General features: G+C 45.7%; 1 protein-coding gene and 1 pseudogene across 3 annotated transcripts in view; one reads left to right on the top strand and one right to left on the bottom strand.

The window, feature by feature from the left end:
- UBE3B (ubiquitin protein ligase E3B) overlaps positions 1-19,966 on the top strand; it is a 2,019,282-nt gene that overhangs the window by 1,133,822 nt on the left and 865,494 nt on the right. The window lies entirely within an intron of this gene.
- Positions 4,453-5,235, bottom strand: LOC138492777 (MAP kinase-interacting serine/threonine-protein kinase 2 pseudogene; annotated as a pseudogene).

Here is a 19,966-nt window from a genome sequence, read left to right as displayed (position 1 = left end):
GCTCATTGTGGGCTTCCAATCGCTCTCACCCCTCCCGAGACTTAGACTTGACCGCCTGCCAAGCTTCCTAGATTGGTATGGCTTGTTCCCAATGTTCCCCTGTTTCACTAAAACATTGGGTGGCTTCCTAAACTTCTGCCCACCAATAGAGTTTAGAAATCCATCTTAACAGAGGTTGAGGGTCAAAGGGAGGGGCGGGGAGAGCGGTCTCATGCAGTGCTTAATACAAAAGGGGACGGAAGGGGACCAATTGGGTGATCGGGAGGACAAACGGCGAATAGGAGAAGAAAGGCTCTGGCTGAGATGAGGATAACTACATTTATTGTAAAGGGGCTCAACTCCCAAAATAAGAGATTGCTAACCAGCAATATGTTTCGCAAGCAGCGATTGGGCGATCCTTTTGCTGCTGGAGACCCACTATAAGCACGGAGCAGAGACTGCAATAAAGGGTAAAGACATTTGCATGGCTTATTGGGCCTCTCACAGGGATCCTAAGAAGGAGGGGGTGGGTACCTTACTAGGAAAAACATTTAGGATGACGGAGGTCCAGATCAAGAGGGAGTTTAGGGGTCGGTTCCTGGGTATAAAGTGTCTCTATGAGGGGGTGCAGATCACACTGGCCATGCTGTATGCACCCAACGCGGGACAGATGAGATTTTGCATCAGATATGTGGGATGATGGAAAGATGTGCAGAGGGGGAACATGATCCTGGGGCAGGGGAGGACATTTCAACCGAGTGGCTGACCCAGTGCTTGACGGGTGGTCAGCAAAAGGGGGGGGGGCCAAGGGCAGCGGGTAAGGAGAGCATTGAATTCCGGAACCTCCTGCAGGACGGGTGGACATCTGGCGGGGTCACTTTTTGGGCCGGGGGGCTTCACATTGTTTTCTCCCTAGCATCAGTCATACACCAGTATAGATCTGTTGCTAGTCCCACGGGAACGGTTGGGAGAAAGGGATCTAAAGTTGAGGTGATAACCTGGTTGGACCACAAGCTGGTGGTGGCAGAGTGAGAGGTGACAAAACCACCGTGGCGGCACTTACGCTGGAGGTGCAATGACAGACTGGTGAGGGACCAGGTGTTCCGGGATTTCCTAGGGAAAGAGATAGGGGAGTATTTTTGAATTAATGACAATGGAGAGGCGCGCATGATAGGATAGGTTATTTGTAACACGCTTAATACCCAGAGGTTTCTAAGCGCGGACCCGGGGATCGAACCTATGTTGCTCTGTGTCGGCCTGCTTCCAAGGCAAGCATGTTGCCCCTAAGCTACGGTATGTGAGGCAGCTAAGGCCACGTTCAGTCGACTGCTCATCGTGAAAGTGGTGCTGAAGAAAAGGTAGGTTGGTCGAGGCCACCCTCTGAGAGGAATTGAATGCTTTGAGAGCCCAACTGGTCCAGAAAGACGTATATAGGGAGAGACTCCTGGGTGAGATGAGGGACAAGAGATGAGAGCTCCACATGCTATCTATAGGAGAAGTGGTGAAGAAGATGAGGTTCCCAGGACAAAAATACTATGAACGGGGTGATGCGGTGGAGACGTTTCTAGCAAACCGAGTGAAGGATGCATGGCGGAGAGGAGAGTAGACAGGATACGTGGGACATGGTGGATAGAGGGGAGGACATCTCAGCTCAGTTTGCAACTTACTATCAGGAGCTCTTCACCAGACCGGTAGAGACAGGGTAGGAGGAGGTGCGTGACTATCTTGCCAGCCTATAGCTCCCCAAGCTCAGAGTGGTGGAGAGTGAAGCACTTGAGGGAGCGGTAACGTGTGAAGAGGTGTTACAGTCAATCCAGATGCTTAAAACAGGAAAGGCCCCTGGGGAAGACAGGTTCACCACAGATTTTTACAAACAGTACCAGTCTACTGGCGGCACCCCTGGCCAAGTTGTTTAACTCGTTTGTCGGGGAGGGCACCGTACCGCCGACGTTCCTCCGGGCCTTGATAGCGGTCATCCCAAAACCGGGGAAGGACCTGGCCAATTTTGCCTCATACAGGCCCATTTCGTACAGGCCCAATTTTCTACTGAATGTGGCGGTGGCAGGAGAAAGAGCACTACTGCTGGCTCTAGATGCTGAGAAGGCCTTCAACCGGATGAGTTGGGCCTTACTGGGGGAGGTCCTTTCGGCTATAGGGATGGGCCTGAGATGGAGGGGTGATTTGCGTCTTTATACTCAAACCCGACAGCTAGGGTGGTGGTAAAGGGGAGCGAGTCGCAGGCCTTCCTGTTGCTTCGGGGTACGAGACAGTGGTGTGTGCTTTCCCCATTGCTTTATGCACTGGTTATGGAATTGTGGACCGCGTAGGTGAGGAAAGATGAGGTAATAAGGGGGACCCGGCGGGGGAATTAATGTGCAAAGTCAGTCTCTTCGCAGATGATGCCCTGCTTTACATCAGCCGACGCAGTCAGTGCCACGTGTGCTTGAGAGTTTAGTGCGATACAGGGAATTATATGTCTTTAAAGTTAATCTGGAGAAATCGGTGGCCCATGTGGTAGGGGGGCTGTCGGGGGTAGAGAGGGTGTACATCAAGGAGTTGTCATTTCAGGTAGAAGAGAACTCTTTTCGCTACATGGGGATTCAGGTGTTGCTTTACCATGGAGATCTCTTCCCCAAGAACTATCTGCAGTTATGATCGGCTGTGAGAAAGGACATGGAGAGGTCGGCGAGGTTGAGGCTATTGTGGATGGCACACCTAAACTGTATCAAGATGGTGGTGTTGCCCAAATTCCTGTTCTTATTCCAAATGCTTCTACAATTCTTTTTCGACGATGTTATGACGGCTTTGTTGAAATTCCTCTGGGCGCAGGCCAAGCATAGAGTTGCCTATAGGACATTAATTTTACTAAAGGCGGAAGGGAGCATGGGATTTCCAGACCTCCTGACCTACTATGGGGGGCACAACTCTGTGTCCTGGTGGACCATCTGGTCCCACTCTCTGGCAAGCAGTGGGTGCCAATGGACAACGTGATCCTGGCACCGGTCTCCCTTTGGGGAATGGTTGTTGGTGCCCAGGCCCCACATCCCGAGGAGGGTGTTGGATCATCCGGTCCTAGAGGTCTTGTGGTCCATTTGGAAGGATGGGGGGAGAATAGGAGGCTATCCACATGGCCGTCACCCCACGAGAGGTATCTGCTTCCCCGCGTTTGTGGGATGGGGTTGAGGAGCCGCCGGCGTTCCAGCTTTGGTATGAGTCTGGGCTGAGCCATGACGGACAAATGTGGGATGGGTAGGGGAGTTCCTTTCATTCAGTAGGCTGAGGGAATGTCTGGGCATTGGAAATATATCGGTATTCCGCTGAGGGAAGGCCAATGGGGCGAGAACTTGAGGAGGGGATTGAGAGACTTTGAGCAGATCTTGCTTACGAAGGCAGGCTCTATGAGGCTTATTGGTAGGTTTTATAGGAGGATACTGTTGGCGAAACCCAGGGACCCACTCCCAGCCAGGATTACATGGAGAAAAGACTTTGTGAAATTCATTGATGACAACTTATGGACACGGATGTATGGGAGAGACACGCTTGACAGTTTCCCTACAGTATATACATCAGGCCCTGAAGCTGTTACACAGAATGCACTGCCCACCGGCTGTGATAGTTAAGATGTGTATGGGGTATGATCTGTACTGCTGGAAGTGTCACCAGGTGAGGGGGGACTATAGTCGCATGTGGTGGGGATGCCCTAGGATGCAAACCTATTGGAGGGAAGTTTTATCGTAGACAAAAGGGGTTGATTTGCTACACAGGGAGTTTTTGCCGTGGTTTCTTCTCTTTGAAGTGAGGTTGGAGGGGGAGCATGGGGGAGGATGGGCATATTCTGCAGGTTATATTGGTGGCCGCTAGATGTTGGCAGTTGCCAGTTGTGGAAGAACCCACATATCCCTGTGGAAAGAGAATGGGTGGCGAAGATCCAAGCCATATACGATATGAAATATCTCACACATCTTTTGGACATATCCCGATCCAATATGGAAAAACATATGGTTGGTCGGTGAGTGGCGTTGGGGGTGGGGTCCAGGTTTTGGGGCAATGGCATGGTCCGACTCTGTAGGAACCGCCACGTTGCAACCCACAGTGAAGGGTGTCACCGGGGAAAGGTGATTAATCGTGAAACAGCTGCAAAATCAGCCTGAGGACTCTGAAAAAAGTCATGCCTGAAGGGGGTTAGTACCCCGGTATGAATCTACTAAAGTCTACTGGAGTCAATCAGAACTTGCTGCATGGCTGGTGGGCAGTTGGAGGGATGGGGGAGTGGAGGGAGAGATGATTATGGGGGGGGCTATGCTGGGTTGGTCTTCGATGTGTGGTTTTACAATGGTTTGTAATGCCTTATTTGAAAGGCCAATAAAGTTCAATTTCAGCACCAGCAGGAATTACAGAAAGAGAAGGACCAGAGCCTTAACATACATAGAAATATACAATACGGACTGGGGAAATAGGGAACACAGTGCAATTTCACATGCGGTCATGCATGACCAGTGTGCTAGGAGAGTGGCTGCTAGCTCCAGACAAGGTCTTATGCCATTTCTTGTCCAGTTTGGACTCAGACGGCTGGGACAGCCGCATGGAACATGAGGTAGCTTTGATGACGATTGGTCTGTTCTCTTTTTCCTCCTCAACAGCCATGCTTTTAGCTGCAAAGGAAGTGCGCTCTTTGGCACTGCTGTTCCTCTATAAAATGATGTGAGTTGGGCATGTGGGGTCTGCAGCACTTCCCTGCATCCATGAATGCTTCAGCACCTGGGTACCACTGAGACGTTTCTTGTCATTTCTGAGAAGTAGTTTGGAAATTAGATCTTTGTCGCTGAAGTAAATGTGGGCCCAGTGCTTGTCTGGGAATTCATACTTTCACTCTTGAATACTCTCAGAAACGCATGTTCTGGCAGGTGTGACACACCTAGCCACGTCCCAGCCTCAGTCACTGCCACAGTTTCCGGCAAAGGGAGGGTAGCTGCTTAGCATGATGTACAGGATGACAACCAAACTCCATAGCCCACAGCGCTTGTCATAGATGGATGCCTCCTCACTAAAAGCTATCACGAACTCGGGGGCCATGTACTCAGCAGAACCACACATAGTCAGCAGCTCCGGAGTTCGGATGGGGCAACATCAATCGCTGTTGAGTTTTATGCTGCTTCCTTAGTCAAAATAACAGATCTTGATTGAGGACATCTGCTGTGCACTTTCACAGAGAAGGTTTTCAGGCTTCAAATCTTGGTGGGCTAATCCTCCACACATCTTTTCAAATACTAATGTAGGGAAGACATGGTATCACAAGTATGGCACTGACACAAAAGATACAATTTGTAAAACCTTTATTAACTTTGTGGGGTTTGGATGGGAGTCGTCTCAACCATCAAATAATAAAGAAAGCATTCTTAGTTGTCTGTCAAATCAAAATGGCCTATGCTAATAAACCTATTGCCCGCCCTATCTCTTGTACAAAAAGGTGTGGAAAGGAGATATGTATATAAAAGGAAAATCTGTGCTCGACAAAGAAAGAATGTGGCTGAATCAACTCTCCTCCGCACGTTTAGACAGCATGGAATAAGGCAGTCTCTATGGGCAGGATGACACGGTCAGGCTTTAACACTGAAACAGTTCAGAACGTGGATCGAGGGCCGCCTGGCCTCCCACATTAAAGGCTCTTGTTCCATTCTTCCCCAAATAACGAAAGAAATGTTCACAACGGTCCCCCTCTGTCAGGCTCAGCCCTTGCACAGTTCAGTGTTGACCCCCCCCCTCTTTTGGGCTCAGGCCTTTCACAGTTCAACAACACTTGCCTGGGCTCCCTTCCCCAAGATGTTTAAGCTTCAGGTCTCCTTCAGTCGGGCGCAGACCGCTTTTTGGATGTCGAAGAATTCATGTTCAACTTTTCCTCTTCCCTTCTCTCAGGGTTAACTTCGTTCACTTTCGCCTTTACAGTTCATTCACGTTTATCGCTTCAAACAATGCACCTTTCACAGAGACTTTCGAGTGGGCTACTCCTTTTTGCCGGACCACTGCATTACTCAGTATCGCTGATTCCACAGCTTTCTTTATCTTTAAGTACACTCACAGGTCTGCCTTTCCTCGTGTCTCATCCACACGCGTGTAGCCTTCACTTTCGATATATTGTTGCAAACCTCAATCTTTCTTAACACACACCAGTCGTTCAGGTCGCTTGCCAACTCACCGGGTATGTGCGGTTCTTTTTTGCTTTTCAATTCACGAGTCAAGGTTAGTACCACAGGCTTGGCCTCACCTCTCCAACTCTGCCGTTCACCTGGGAGGGTTGCTGGCGTCCTTGAAACACAATGCAGACTTCGATATTGGGTTCTGATCTTCTCCAAGTGTCGTTCATCGCCTTTTGGAGGCAACAACCTCCTGTAGGGAACTTTTGGGGTTTTCGACCGCTGTTCTCGTCCTTTGGTCTGTGGCTCTGCTCCAATAGGTTTGCCTTTGCCCCGGAAGTTCTGCTTGTACTCGTGTTCCACCTTGCTCAGTGTGTCTCTAGGTTCCGCCTTTTATCCGTGTGAGGAGAGCTAATTGGAATAAGGTGTCTGAACATAAAGTCAAGTGCCTGACTTTGCCTGACCCGATTAGCGGGACATGTCCAGTACAATGTATAAGTGTTAGTTTTATTCTGTCGCCCTCTTCCTCGGCCTAGTGTTTGTGCAGAAAGGGAGTTGGGAATTGTATCCTAAAAAATAGGAGGGCTTGGATGTACAAAAAAGAGGGGAATACAGCGTCTCGCCATAGGCTGCCTCACCCCCACTCCCCGAAGACCCCTCACCCAGCTGATCCTCCGGCACTAGTCGACCCCCAGGGTCAGCATCCAAAGGCCGTGGCCGTGCCCTGGCCACCTGAGAGAGATCCCTGGGGACTAGCAGGTGCGACAGCATCTGGTTTATCACACTAGGCAGAACTTGTATTCCTCCTCGAAGAACTCTATCAACCCAAGTAAATTCCTGTCTTCCTGGCACTGCATCTCCACCTCCCTGAACACCCAACTCTATAGCTTTGTAGCAACGATGGAGAAAGGTGAGCCTCAAAGTTTGTTTTGAGCAGGTCAGAACCACCAAAATCATCTCTGAGCTTAAGGTTAGGACAGTGGGCCTCATTAGGAGGTCGGTGGTAAACTGATGGTGCTATCAGCGGGTTGCTGCCGACCTCATAACACAGTTCCTGCCGCTTTATATCCCGGTGCCACTGGGACATTACAAGTCGCAGCGGCCCAGGATGTCAGGCGGAGGAAACTGTAAGTCTCCATTCCCGTGGAGTCCGATAGGAATGGGGACACGGAAGCACGGGCACCGTTGCTAACGGTGTCGGTGCTTCTGTGAGAAACATGCCTGCAGGTTCCAGCATGTCAGACCTGCCGGGAGATCCGGCCCCTGCAAGCATTCTCGTAGTCTGGCGGTCTGGAAAGGGTGTGGGTACATTGCTACTGGCATTCTTATTTCCGGACCACCAGACTTGGAATGAAGCCCAGTGTCTTTGAAGTTCTGATTGCAAGAACCTTGGGACTGTTGTCATGTAGCACTTTGAATGTACTTTAAAGCGCTATAAAAGCAATTCTGCCTATTGGCAATCTGTGTAGAGACTGGAGAGCAAAGAGGTGTTCTATCTGACCAAATTGAAGCAGAGTACTGGCAACTGTGTTTAGGCTCTCTGAAGTCTAGCAATGAGGTAAACCTGTGTACCTGGTGTCTGACATGGCGCAAAGAACACACCTACTCTTGAAGACAGTTCAAGGGCTTTGAACATTTGAAGAAGAGATTCAATAAGGACAGTATCTCTCTCTCCCGTCTCCACTGAGCTTTTTCATCCCTTGCCCAGGTGTATCTAAACCCCAAGATGGTCTTTAATGGTTGGTAAACCCCCCTGTCATGATTTACATCATACCCAGCATGCGGAGCCTAACCTCCACCCCAAAGGCAGTCTAAAGGCCCACCTGGGTCTGTGGCATGTTTTACGTAAGAGAATAGTGTTGTACCCAAAAAAAGGCTATGGAGAAGGTTTGGTATCTGCACTGTAGTGCAAGAGAAACTACTACCCCTGAGCATCTGATAGACTTGCTAATAGACAGTAGTATTGTCAATGCTTATTACCCTTGTGTGTATGATAAATATGAGATTTTATCGATATCTTCCCTACACAGCTTCATCACTAAACCGATACGTGTTTGCACTTTCAATGGATTATATTCTCCCACACAGATACCTAATCGGAATGATATCCCTTTCCAGCGTCCGATGCTCTGAAACATTTTTGACGGGGGTGCGTAGAGCGACTTGGCATCAACTCCATCATGACTCAACTGTGCCACTCCTCGAATCGGGATGTGCCGTCAGTGTATATCACGTCACTGCACCCCCATGCCTCAGTTCTTTCCTCTGCACCCTAAGCACGCTATTCAGACCGCAATATTATCTTCAGTGAGAACGTTTTTTTCAATCAACACTGATATGCCAGGCCCTAAATCCTCAGGTTTCAAGCATTTCTTTTTTTTAATTTGTTTATTTAATAATCATCTTACAGGAGAACATATACATGAACAATTTCTTGTCGACCCCAGAATGCATACAGATTGACCATTCCCCTATTCTGCCCTCATTATCCGCAGGTGGCGCTTGTTACCCAATTTTATTGGCCCGAGTCTGGCGGCAAGAAGGGCTCTCGCAATCAAGCTGGATACGTCTGGTCATGGTCTAGCAGTGGGGCCCAAATGTTTGTGAACCGATGAAGGGAGCCTGCTTTAGCTGCCGTGACCTTTTCGGCATTTGGAATGTCCCAAATTTTCTCCCACTAAAGGGTCATCAGAGGGCCATCTATGGACTTCCAGGTGGATGCCACAGTGATTTTGGCTGCCAGTCAGAGGTGGGTGATCAACGCCGCCTTCCTTCCTGTTCTCGGGTACGAGCCTGGGATCGGGATCCCCAGGAGGACATGTTCAGGGGCCAATGGTATTGTAATTTGAGTAATATCCTTTATTGTAGCGAGGCAGTGGGACCAGAACTCCTTTACCTTGGGGCACGTCCACCTCATGTGGAGATAGGATCCTGTGAGGCCGCTGTGAGGCCGCAGAGGCACCAGTAATGCGGATCCAACGCTCGCTGAAAGTGATGAAGGCGAAGGAGGATGGGGGGAGTACCAGCGTAGAAGCAGTTTGTGGGCACATTCCCGGTTGGTGATACAGGGGGAGGCCGTGCACGTTCTCGACCAGATGTCTATCCAAGTTTGGTCCTCTATGGCGTGGCCCTAGTCTGCCTCCCATTGAGCCATGTTAGAGGGTTTACTGCGAAAAGGGTCCTCTTGCAATAGTTTATAAAGGGCAGAGATCTTCCCTCGGGCCAGCAGGTCTTGCACTGTAAGCTCTAGGGGGCAGGGGCCCAAGGTTTCAAGCATTTTAAGGACTGCAGCTCTGAGATGTCCATAACAGGCCTACACAGTATTTGTGTGTGGTCTCTTAGAGTGGAACACAAAGTCGAGCAATATGGTTCCTGTTAAAATATGAACCCGAAGGCGATCAGGGAAACTATCCCTCGAGCGACCTCTGTCAAAGTCTCTGGTGTGATCGACTGTCAAGTCGTCTGTATTTGTATTTGTATTTATTACATTTTTATATAGCGCTTTACACCGCCAAGTACAACTCAAGTACTGTTTGCTGGGTTTGCTGCCTGCTTTCTTGGATGTCCCGTGGGCCGTTTTGAGCGGACTACGAGGGAGCTCATTGAAGACTCGAACGTGTGGAAGGATCCTGCCGATTGGAGGACGTCTTAGGCTGATACACCAGCTCTTGCCTGACTTCCTAAGAACTAGGCTCCTTCCGGAGCGGAGGCTCTGCCTCCTGCAGGGGAACGCCCCTTTCTGCCTCCTCAAGTGGACTGCTCCCAGCGCACCGCGCGCGCACCGCCAAGTACAACTCAAGTACTGTTTGCTGGGTTTGCTGCCTGCTTTCTTGGATGTCCCGTGGGCCGTTTTGAGCGGACTACGAGGGAGCTCATTGAAGACTCGAACGTGTGGAAGGATCCTGCCGATTGGAGGACGTCTTAGGCTGATACACCAGCTCTTACCTGACTTCCTAAGAACTAGGTGACTTTTTTGAAAAACATCCTATTCCGGGGACACAGTACCTATCACCGTGGCTTAGCAAGAGGGCGGCATAAGGTGTAGGTGTGCACAGTGCACACAGGGGGCACAGTGCGCACAGTGGGCACACCGCTTAACAACCTGTGGAGTTGTGTTGTTTATATAGAGTGTGGCTTTGTACGGACTTGAGGTGTGTTGTTTGCATCAACCTGACACAAAGTTGTTTGTTTTTTACTTAGGCTCCTTCCGGAGCGGAGGCTCTGCCTCCTGCAGGGGAACGCCCCTTTCTGCCTCCTCAAGTGGACTGCTCCCAGCGCACCGCGCGCGCACCGCCAAGTACAACTCAAGTACTGTTTGCTGTTCGCGGTGCGCTGGAACCAGGGAACTGGAAGGCTGGGAAGGTACGTCCTAGAGCTTGTGGGTCGAACACCTCTCTTTAAATGACCTGTGCCTGTAGGTGTGGGGGTCGTGCGAATATAAGAAAACCGTGAGCATTAATCATTACCGCACGTGGCACTATTTTGTCATAGTTGGGAGGTTAACCCATTCACTCAGAGGCTAACACCCCTGAATTGTTAAAGAATAGACTAAGGCTAATACTTCGGCTCGTGATCTATCACTACTTTGAATAAGGCTTGCGATTCTTGCTGTATGTAAAATTGTCTTCTCGACTACGGAGTGGGCTAAAGGAAACGATAATTACTCCGAAAATACGTACCACTGACGCCACAATGAAAAAATTGGATGATATGTATGGAAACAAAAAGCCTATTGCACCGAATAGTGATATTACGAATGACAATCTAACGCATGAAATCAGTGCTATTAATAAACATGGGAACCTTGTCAATCAAAATACAACAAGGAGAAGTTTCTTAAGTGTTCCAGAGCCAGAAACTGTGAACAATCATGCCTTGGGTAGTATGGAAGACACGAATATAGGGCCACCATCTGACATTTCGATCTTGGCTCCTGCAGTACTAATGGAATTGGAGAAGCGGATCGTAATGTCTGATGGCCCGTCAACACCAGTGACAGCACGGTTAATTGGCAAGCACCAAGTACATCTTCATTGTGATATCCCATCTAATTTAGCATCAGAATCTGCCAACTCTTATAATCTAGAAAATTCAGCCTCTGATCAGGCCCCTATAGATTTGTGTAATGATGGCCCTCCCCAATTAAAAAGGGGAGTAGTATGTTCTTCGCCTGATATGCGAGAATCCACTCACAATAAATTACCGAAGACTGAAATGCATGAGAAATTCCAACCTAAATCTTCTTCTGATGTGGAGGATCTCCTGAGTTTTGAAGCCTCCTACCCCATAATGTCAAGGATTCTTAACTTACTTGACAAGGGTCATGAGTACACGCATTACGAACTCCGCGATATAAAAACAGCGCTGCTCAGCATATCCTGTAAACTCAACAAATTAGAGGGTTATATCTTTGCTGAGAATTACAAAAAGGAGAAAGGCTGTTACTCACCCAGTATTCCGTGTAGATGCACTGTTACCACGGCATCTCAAACAGAGAATTATAGTAGACAGCCACAGGACCTTTCCAAAGAGAATGGGGGGGATCCAGTTTATAGCTTTCCCTCGACTTTTGCCCAGATAGTAAATGTACCAAAAAATGTGGATACGATCCAAATTTACTCACATGCGCAGCTTTGCCAAATGGTAAAGCTGAATTCAGAGAAAATTGATCAACTAGTTTTCTTCAATCAGCCTAATGATGTGCTAACAGAACCAAATGGATCCAACCAGTTGATTGAACGGAATAATGTCTCTGGGCAATCACCTGACAGTCCATCCGACTTAATTGAACTAATAAAAGAGGAAAAGGTGCAGGAGGGCGTGAATTTGGTACCCCCCCACAAGAGGCTCACACTGAGCCGCAAGGGTTAAAACAATTCCTATCACGTAAACAAAAAAGACTGCATATCCGCGCAATAAATAGATTGAACTTAAGAAATGAGAAAATACTGAGTAAGCAAAATCTTAATCAAAAACAAAAAAAATTAAAAAATCACGATCAAAATGCTAACCTTGATCCAAAATTGAACGCCAAGGGGAAACCAACCGAGGAGTACATCGTTGCCTCTGCTGGCAATATAGATCTAGATGCAACGATTGATGTCGATGAACTTACCATTGCAAGTCGTCTTGCTTTGCAACTTCAATTGAATGCTGCTCCCAACAATGAATTAATCCAAGTATCTGTGATTGACAAATCTATCTCAGCCAAACAGAAGGAATTTGCGGCTTCGCTGTCCTCCTCCCAACAGTCGCTGTTATCAGCGTTTTACAAACCCATTCCCAACAAGAAAACAACTGAACGGACTACTATGGGAGTAGATTCCTCAGAAGACAATAGGTTACCATTGGGAAAGCATAACGACAAAGTCATGCCCCCACAAATGCAAGCTGATCAAAACTGCATACCGTATTTGGAGGGGCTGACACCCAATACAATAAAAAACGTATCCCAAGTGCAATTGGAGGAAGACGGAACAACAAAGCAGTGGGAGCCACATCACCTGATTGGTCCTGGAAAAAAAACCATAATTCAAAGTTACCCACTGGCTAATCAAGCTGAGGAAGAGGTGGTGCGGAAAAAATCTTTGATTACGGAGATATCTATCGAGCAAGCTACATCCGTAAAGCCGATATCAACTATTTTGGGCTGGATTAGTACTCCTGAAATTAATGGTGATCAAGACCTGAATATATCGTTTATATTGCACACCTTTAAAAAAATCCCCGCACTAAGAACGTTGGTATCAAACGACATTATATGGATTACTCTTCCATCCATAAAAAATCATAGGATGGTCTTAGAACTTCAATCCCCAATAATTGCTGAATTAATTTGGAATCACAGACGAGAGCTAAAAATGTTGGGATTGGCAGCATTCCAAATTCTAACTATTGATGAAGCTAAAAGCTTTAATGAGGCAATTCCTTCAACCATTATAAGTAAAAACAATCATGCATCTATGGACAAGGTAAATAATTTAACGGATAAGGCAGTCTTGGCCCAGTTGGTTGCTATCTCTGCTGTATCTAAAGATTGGTCCTGGCTACCGGCAATATTGGGGAATCGAAAGGAGGAAACAACCATAGACCACTCGTAGTAGCAAAAAGCTCCTTCGAGTGATATCATGGAATTCATGTGGGCTGAAAAACGTAAACATTTGGGCAACTAGATATGCCCCGCATGAGCTTGTTGACATTGTGTTATGCCAGGAAACTATGGCTCTTAAACCATTCGAAATCAGAGGTTTTACAGCATACTCAAAACCTGCAACACGAGTACATAAAGGTAGACCATCGGGGGGGATCTCCATTCTGGTAAACACTGCTCTGGTGTACTCCCTGTTATTAACCACTATAACTACATCGTATATTGCAATAGTAATTAATACAGGATTATCATCTATGGACTATGTTTTAATAGTATCAGTATACTTTAATCCATTGGGTACCGCAGTGGACTCCTTACTTAACGATCTGGATTCCCTGCTTGATGAAGTTTTTTGTAAGTGGTCTAATGTAAAAATAATCATAGGAGGAGATTTTAATTCAAATTGTCTTGAAACTCCTCCAAATGAAACTCGAATTTATGTACAAAGTCAACCCCTGACCTCAAGGAGACGGGGAATACGCTTATACCAATTCTTTAAACGTTGGAATATAGACATATTACCCTCTCTTATAATAGGAAAAGCGACCACATGGTCCCGAAATAACAGATCCTCATGTATCGACTACATTGCGGTATCCGGGGAACTATCATCTGATTGCAAGGGGGTAGAGATCGCGACGACTGAATTGAGTGACCACTGTATATTATATGCAGCTTTTCAATTAATGATTCCAAAATTGCCATCAGACCCACTCAGCATATTTATTTTGGAAGATCGACCAGGTGCTTCCTTACGATGGAATGCTAAAACCTGTAAAAACTTAAATGTTACCATCAAGATGTTAATATATTACGACAGGAATAATCATGATTTACAAACAAGTGTCTTAACGATCAGACAAATTTCACTAATTATTACAATAGCGCTCACATATTTGGTATTTCAAAAAAGCAAAGAAATAACAAAACTGCCGGTTGTCGCTTTAATGGCCACCAGAATTGCAATTCTAAAGAAACAAAAGAAAAATGAAATCTTGCAATTAAATGGAATGTGTCTATCTAACAGTGAATATTATAAACAAAAACGAAAAGTACTTAACAAATATGGCAATCACATAAAAAATTATAGAATCTACCTTCATAATTCAATGAACCAAACAATGATAGCCGCATTGTGCAAAAATGACAGGCGTTCTATATGGGCACTCCTAAGGGGTAACGACTTCCATCAAACGGTGAATCAAAGCTCTAGTATAAGTGCCGAAATTTGGATACAATATTACAAAAAAAAAATTTGCTTTACCGGAAAGATTTAAAGCACTTGCTGACAACTTTACCAACAAATTGCTGAATGAATTTGAGGGTTGGTCACTTGAGGATATCACATGGGCACTTGGAAAATTGAACAAATCAAGAGCGCCTGGTCCAGATTGTATTCCACCATGTGCTTTGAAAGAAAACGTCCAATTATGGGCTCCGATATTAAAAACTCAATTTGACGAGATTATTCGCTCTTCCACTATTCCTCCATCCTGGCTTCAATCGGTTATAGTTCCAATTCATAAGAAAGGTGACAAAACAAATCCAAGCAATTTTCGTCCTATTGCCTTGATGGATGCAAGTGCCAAGACCCTAGCTATCTTGTTGCTACAACAGCTGAAGGCGTTTATTAAACAACGGGACATTCTATCGATATTTCAGATTGGTTTTCGCGCCGGAATGGGAACTGCTTTAAATGCGACTGTTCTGGCGCACTTAATTGCACAAACAAATATTCCGAACACGGGTCCACTATATATGGCATCCGTGGACTTAACAGCAGCTTTCGACTGCGTAATTAGGACTCTTCTCTGGGCAAAGATGGAGGAAATGGGGTTTCCGCTTTATTTAATTGCAATGTTGGCCAAATTGCATTATAACACCTCATATTTGGTCCGCATTAATAGCTCTGGTTCAACAACAGTCCCGATTATTACCGAGGTGGGGGTCAAGCAGGGGTGCAACTTGGCAGCTACCCTGTTTAACCTATACATCTCTGATATTGAGACAATATGGAACTCGGAATTAAGCTATCCAGCAAGACTGGCACATTTGCGTATCCAATGGATTGCATTTGCAGACGATGTCCTAATTTTTGATCGAACCCCTTATGGCCTACAAAGAAAACTGGAAATATTTGCAGCATATCTTTTTAAAAACAACTTTACATGTAACGTCGAGAAGTCAAGTATCTTCATACTAAAAAACCTAAAAAAGAAACTTCCCAAAATGCAATGGTCGATAAATACTATCCATATGCCCATTGCATTAAATATCAGATATCTGGGGTATGATGTTATTGACTCACCTTCTAGAAAAACGTGGTTTGCAAACTTAAATGTAAAAAAAAATGTTTTAGCGACACAAATGCGGATGGTATTTGCAAAGCATTGTACATTTTCAATGGAACCACTTTTGCAATTTTATATGCTGAAAGTGGAAGCAATTCTTCTTTATGGACTTGATTTATGTCTATGTAACATAGACTCAATATTAGACCAAATCCAAGGGCAATTGTGGAAAGCGACTTTGAGATTGCCAAAATCACTCCCAAATTGCATTGTACGACAGAAGTTAGGAATCTCTGCTCTATCAACCAGGTTCCATTGGCGACAGCTAACAAATTACGGAAAGATGATGTTTCCACAGCAACAGTCATTGTATGGGGAATTTCTAATCATGATTGGGAAATGAGTACCTAAATCGTTGTTGGAGTTCTCAGAATGTATGATAAAAAAACTGGCTGAATGTGGCTTGAAACCAATAGATCTAGAATTTCGTATGGGACATGTAAAGAAACGCTTATACGAGCAGGATTGGTTAGTAACAATAGAAGATATGCAAGAAAAAAAATTATACTCTGAAGCGGCAAAACTTGCAACAGCGGGACTGCCCCGCAAATCTTATTTGATTAAATTCCCGGCGAACAAACAGAGACACGCCTACCTGAGATTCAAACTCAATCTGTTTCACACTTTTGAGAAAACTATTAAATGGGATAAAAACTCTAATGTTGGACACAAACCATGGTGTAGATTTTGTGAGGGTAAAATCTGGATAGAAAATCTGAAACACCTTACAGTATATTGTGAACACTTTGAAACTTTGCGATATACGTTAATTGGTCCACAGGTCCTAGGTATGACTCAGGAAGCAAGGGAATGGTGTTGGAAAAAATGTATGTGGGGATACTCAACGAAAGTAATTGTTTTATTGTGTGCATTTCTTGAAAAACTGGAAGTCGAACTAGATGAGAAAGAAAATATGAAATAACTCTTAACGTTAAGTTTGTTAACAATTTAAATGTATGAGTAAAGTATGAACTTACCTTATCCATTAGTAAGTTAAATGTATGAGCAAAGTATGAATTTGTCCTATCCACCTGGATTCACTCTAGAACACGTATTATGATGTGTAATGATGATATCAATTTAACTTACTGAGAATTTAAATTAATTTTCTATATAAAGATTTTAATAATTGAATTTGACGACGTTGTAAATGTTTGTTAATCAAAGTTTAAAAACAACTTTTAATAAAAAAAAAAAAAATAGCGCTTTACACCAAAGCGCTTTACAAAAGGAGCAAGAAAAATACAACAAGCATTACATAGTAATTGAATCAAGAACCAGAAAACAGTATAAGGAACAATTTACGTAAGTGATGTGGTTAAGCATGAGTGGAGAAGGATCACAGTAAGAGAGGGAGTAGGAGGTGTGGATAGTGGAAGAGACCGAAGTGGGAGAGAAAGCAAAAGGTGTTAGGGAGGTGAATGGAAGAGGTAGGATTTTAGAGAAGTGCGGAAAACAGACTCTGGTCGACTTTTTTCGCCATTTCTTTTAGGAAAGGTCCTTCTATTGTCCAACTCTGCGTGCCAAAACAGGTTTGGTCCCTTTGTTCGTTGGCCTTTGGTGGGCTTCAGTGCTGAAGCCCTCCTCTGGCGCCCGTGTGTCTGGGGTGGACAGGATGTGAGGGAGGTACCCGAGACTCCCTGTGCTTAGTCTCCTAGGAGACCTGAATGCATTCTGGCGTGATTGGCCGGCTGGCTTTCCGGCAAGACACCCGAGTGTCTGGGGTGGACAGGATGTGAGGGAGGTGCCCGAGACTCCCTGTGCTTAGTCTCCTAGGAGACCTGAATGCACTCTGGCGTGATTGGCCGGCTGGCTTTCCGGCAAAGACAGCCACCCTGGTGTGTGAGTGACAGCCAGGCTGGAATTAATGGGGGGGGACTGTTTAAAAACAGGCTTCTGGGACTTGGAAAGCAGAGTCGACCACTGGAACAAAAGAACCAAAGACGAGCTGAAGGAAGACGACTGCTGCAACTCCTGGTCCACCGGTAAAGACCTGCTGCAGGCCCGAATTGCCTGAAATCCAGAGAAGCCCTTCAATGTTAACTTCTTCCCTTGAGTTTGGTGGGATCAACCAACTCGTAAACCGCCTGGACACCGTCCCCATACTGGTCGAATTTTCTGCAGAGTGCTGTGTAAAACCGGATAGCCAGTAGGAAGGATACCAGTTCGTGGTCTTTAAGGCTCTCACAGCTTCAACCGACGTTTTGCCAAGCTTGTGGCCTCTGCCCTGGTCAGTGCAGGAACCTCCCGACGTCCTCCTTCTTGTCCCCACGACTGAAGCTCAGCAACAGCAAGATCTGCAGGAACTACCAGGAACAACTGCCTCAGCTACAGCTATTCTTCACTTTAAAGGCACTGTGCAAATGCGGTCAGGAAATCTTTTCGGCCGCAGTGAAAGTTTGTGAAACTTTCCCAACTTTGAAGGCTTGTCCTTCCCTAAACCAACATCTAACTTTTCTTCTGATCAAATTCTTCTAGGATCCGTGGCAAAGACTTAACCGTTTACTACCCAAACTGTGCTATCCTATACAAGACTCTTAACCATTGACTTTGGCCCAGGCCTATTGAATTGAATTTCTGGTTGTAGGGAACTGAAACCCTTTGCCCTGCCTATGAAAGTATTTGTTCCTTGATTTCTTTTAACCTTGTCTTTTCACCCCTTTTAAAAGTAATTAAAGTGCCATTTTGCTCCCACTTCAGGGGAGCTGAACTTGTTCGATAACTTATTGGTTGTGTATTTGTAGTATATTAGTATATGATATTGAGCTGCTATTGCTAGTGTAATGTTTCCAAAACGACTGTGTAAATGTATATTCTTTTACCAAGAAAGCTTGAGTAACTGGTTATTTGAATCACTGTAATTCCTGGTCCTTTGTGTAACCCCTTGTAGTGCACACTTTACTCTTGAGATAAGTCTGGCTGCTCAGCCACTGCTACCACAAAACTGTGTAGTACAGGCTTGTACCAAAGGTGAAAATGTACTGACACTTGTAGTCTTAATTGCATGTAGTGGTCCCAAAGGGTACTGCATGTGATTCTGCCTAACATGTAATGAGCCAGAAATTAGTATTTGTTAAAGAGCCAGGTTTTGAGGAGTTTCTTAAAATTGATCAGGGAAGGCTTGTTGATGATGTTAGCTGGCAAGGAATTCCATATTCTTGGGGCTGCTACAGGGAAGCTGGAGCTGCCCGTTCTAGTGTTTTTGAATCACGGTATGTGCAGTTGTAAGTTGGCAGTAGATCTCGGGGTTCTGGTGGATTCTTTACGGCTGAGGCATTTATTGAGGTAGATAGGTGCATGGCCTTTGACACATTTGTGTGCGAGTGTGAGCGTTTTACGGAGAATCCTTGCTTGGATGGGGAGCCAGTGTGCTTCTCTCCCGAGGTGAGTTATGTACTCCCTTTTTTTTATGCCAAGTGCCAATCTTATGGCTTTGTTCTGAAGTAGTTGCATTTTGTTGATGTTTTTTTTTGGAGGTGCCTAGTAGGAGTATGTTGCAGTAGTCTATTTTGGTCAGGAGCAAGGCTCTTGCTAATGTAATGCAATTTTGCTGCGTGAGGAAAGGGCGGCTTAACAAGATCAATTTAGTGGTGTATGCCGTGGAGGAGGCAAGGGCGCTGATATGTTTGCTCATGATGAGACTCAAGTCTAGGTAGACCCCTAGGGTTTTCATCTGGTTTGAGATAGGGATAGGAGTATTGTCAATGATAATGTTTTTGTATTTTGGGTGGAGATTGGCTAATCGGGCAGGAGAACCTACTATAAGGATCTCAGTTTTTTCTCCGTTAAGACGGAGGCTGTTGACTGCCATCCAATTTTGGACAATGGTATATATTTTGTTCACGGTGATGGTGTCTTGTTCTAGGTTGCCCGAGATGGGCATGAGTATTTGTGTATCGGCAAAGTTGGTATAAATTACTCCCATTGCATCTAAGGCTGCAAAGAGTAATTTGGTATACACATTGTAAAGTGTTGGTGAAAGGCAAGATCTTTGAGGGACTCCTAGTGGTACTGGTATGGGATCAGCTGCTATGTCACCTATGGCTACTCTGGAGGTACGTTCTGAGAGGAATGAGTTGATCCAAATGGATGCTTCCTTGGAGAAATAGAAGTTGTCTGCTAGCGTTTGGCACAATTTGCTGTGTTCTACTAAGTCAAATGCTGCGGACAGGTCCAGCAGTAGTAATATACAGAGTTTTCCTGAGTCCCTGACCGCATCCATTTGATGTTTTTAGATCCAGCAATGCAGTTTCTGTGCTGTGAACAGGGCGAAAACCTGATTGTGTCTCTCCTAGTAGGTGGTTATTTTCAAGATGGGCTTGGACTTGGGTGTAGGCAATTTTGTCTATGATTTT

The sequence above is a fragment of the Ambystoma mexicanum genome, chromosome 10 (genome assembly GCF_040938575.1).
Source record: "Ambystoma mexicanum isolate Mex_15411 chromosome 10, UKY_AmexF1_1, whole genome shotgun sequence".
NCBI classification, from domain to species: domain Eukaryota; kingdom Metazoa; phylum Chordata; class Amphibia; order Caudata; family Ambystomatidae; genus Ambystoma; species Ambystoma mexicanum.
This window is presented reverse-complemented; position numbering and strand designations above follow the sequence as displayed.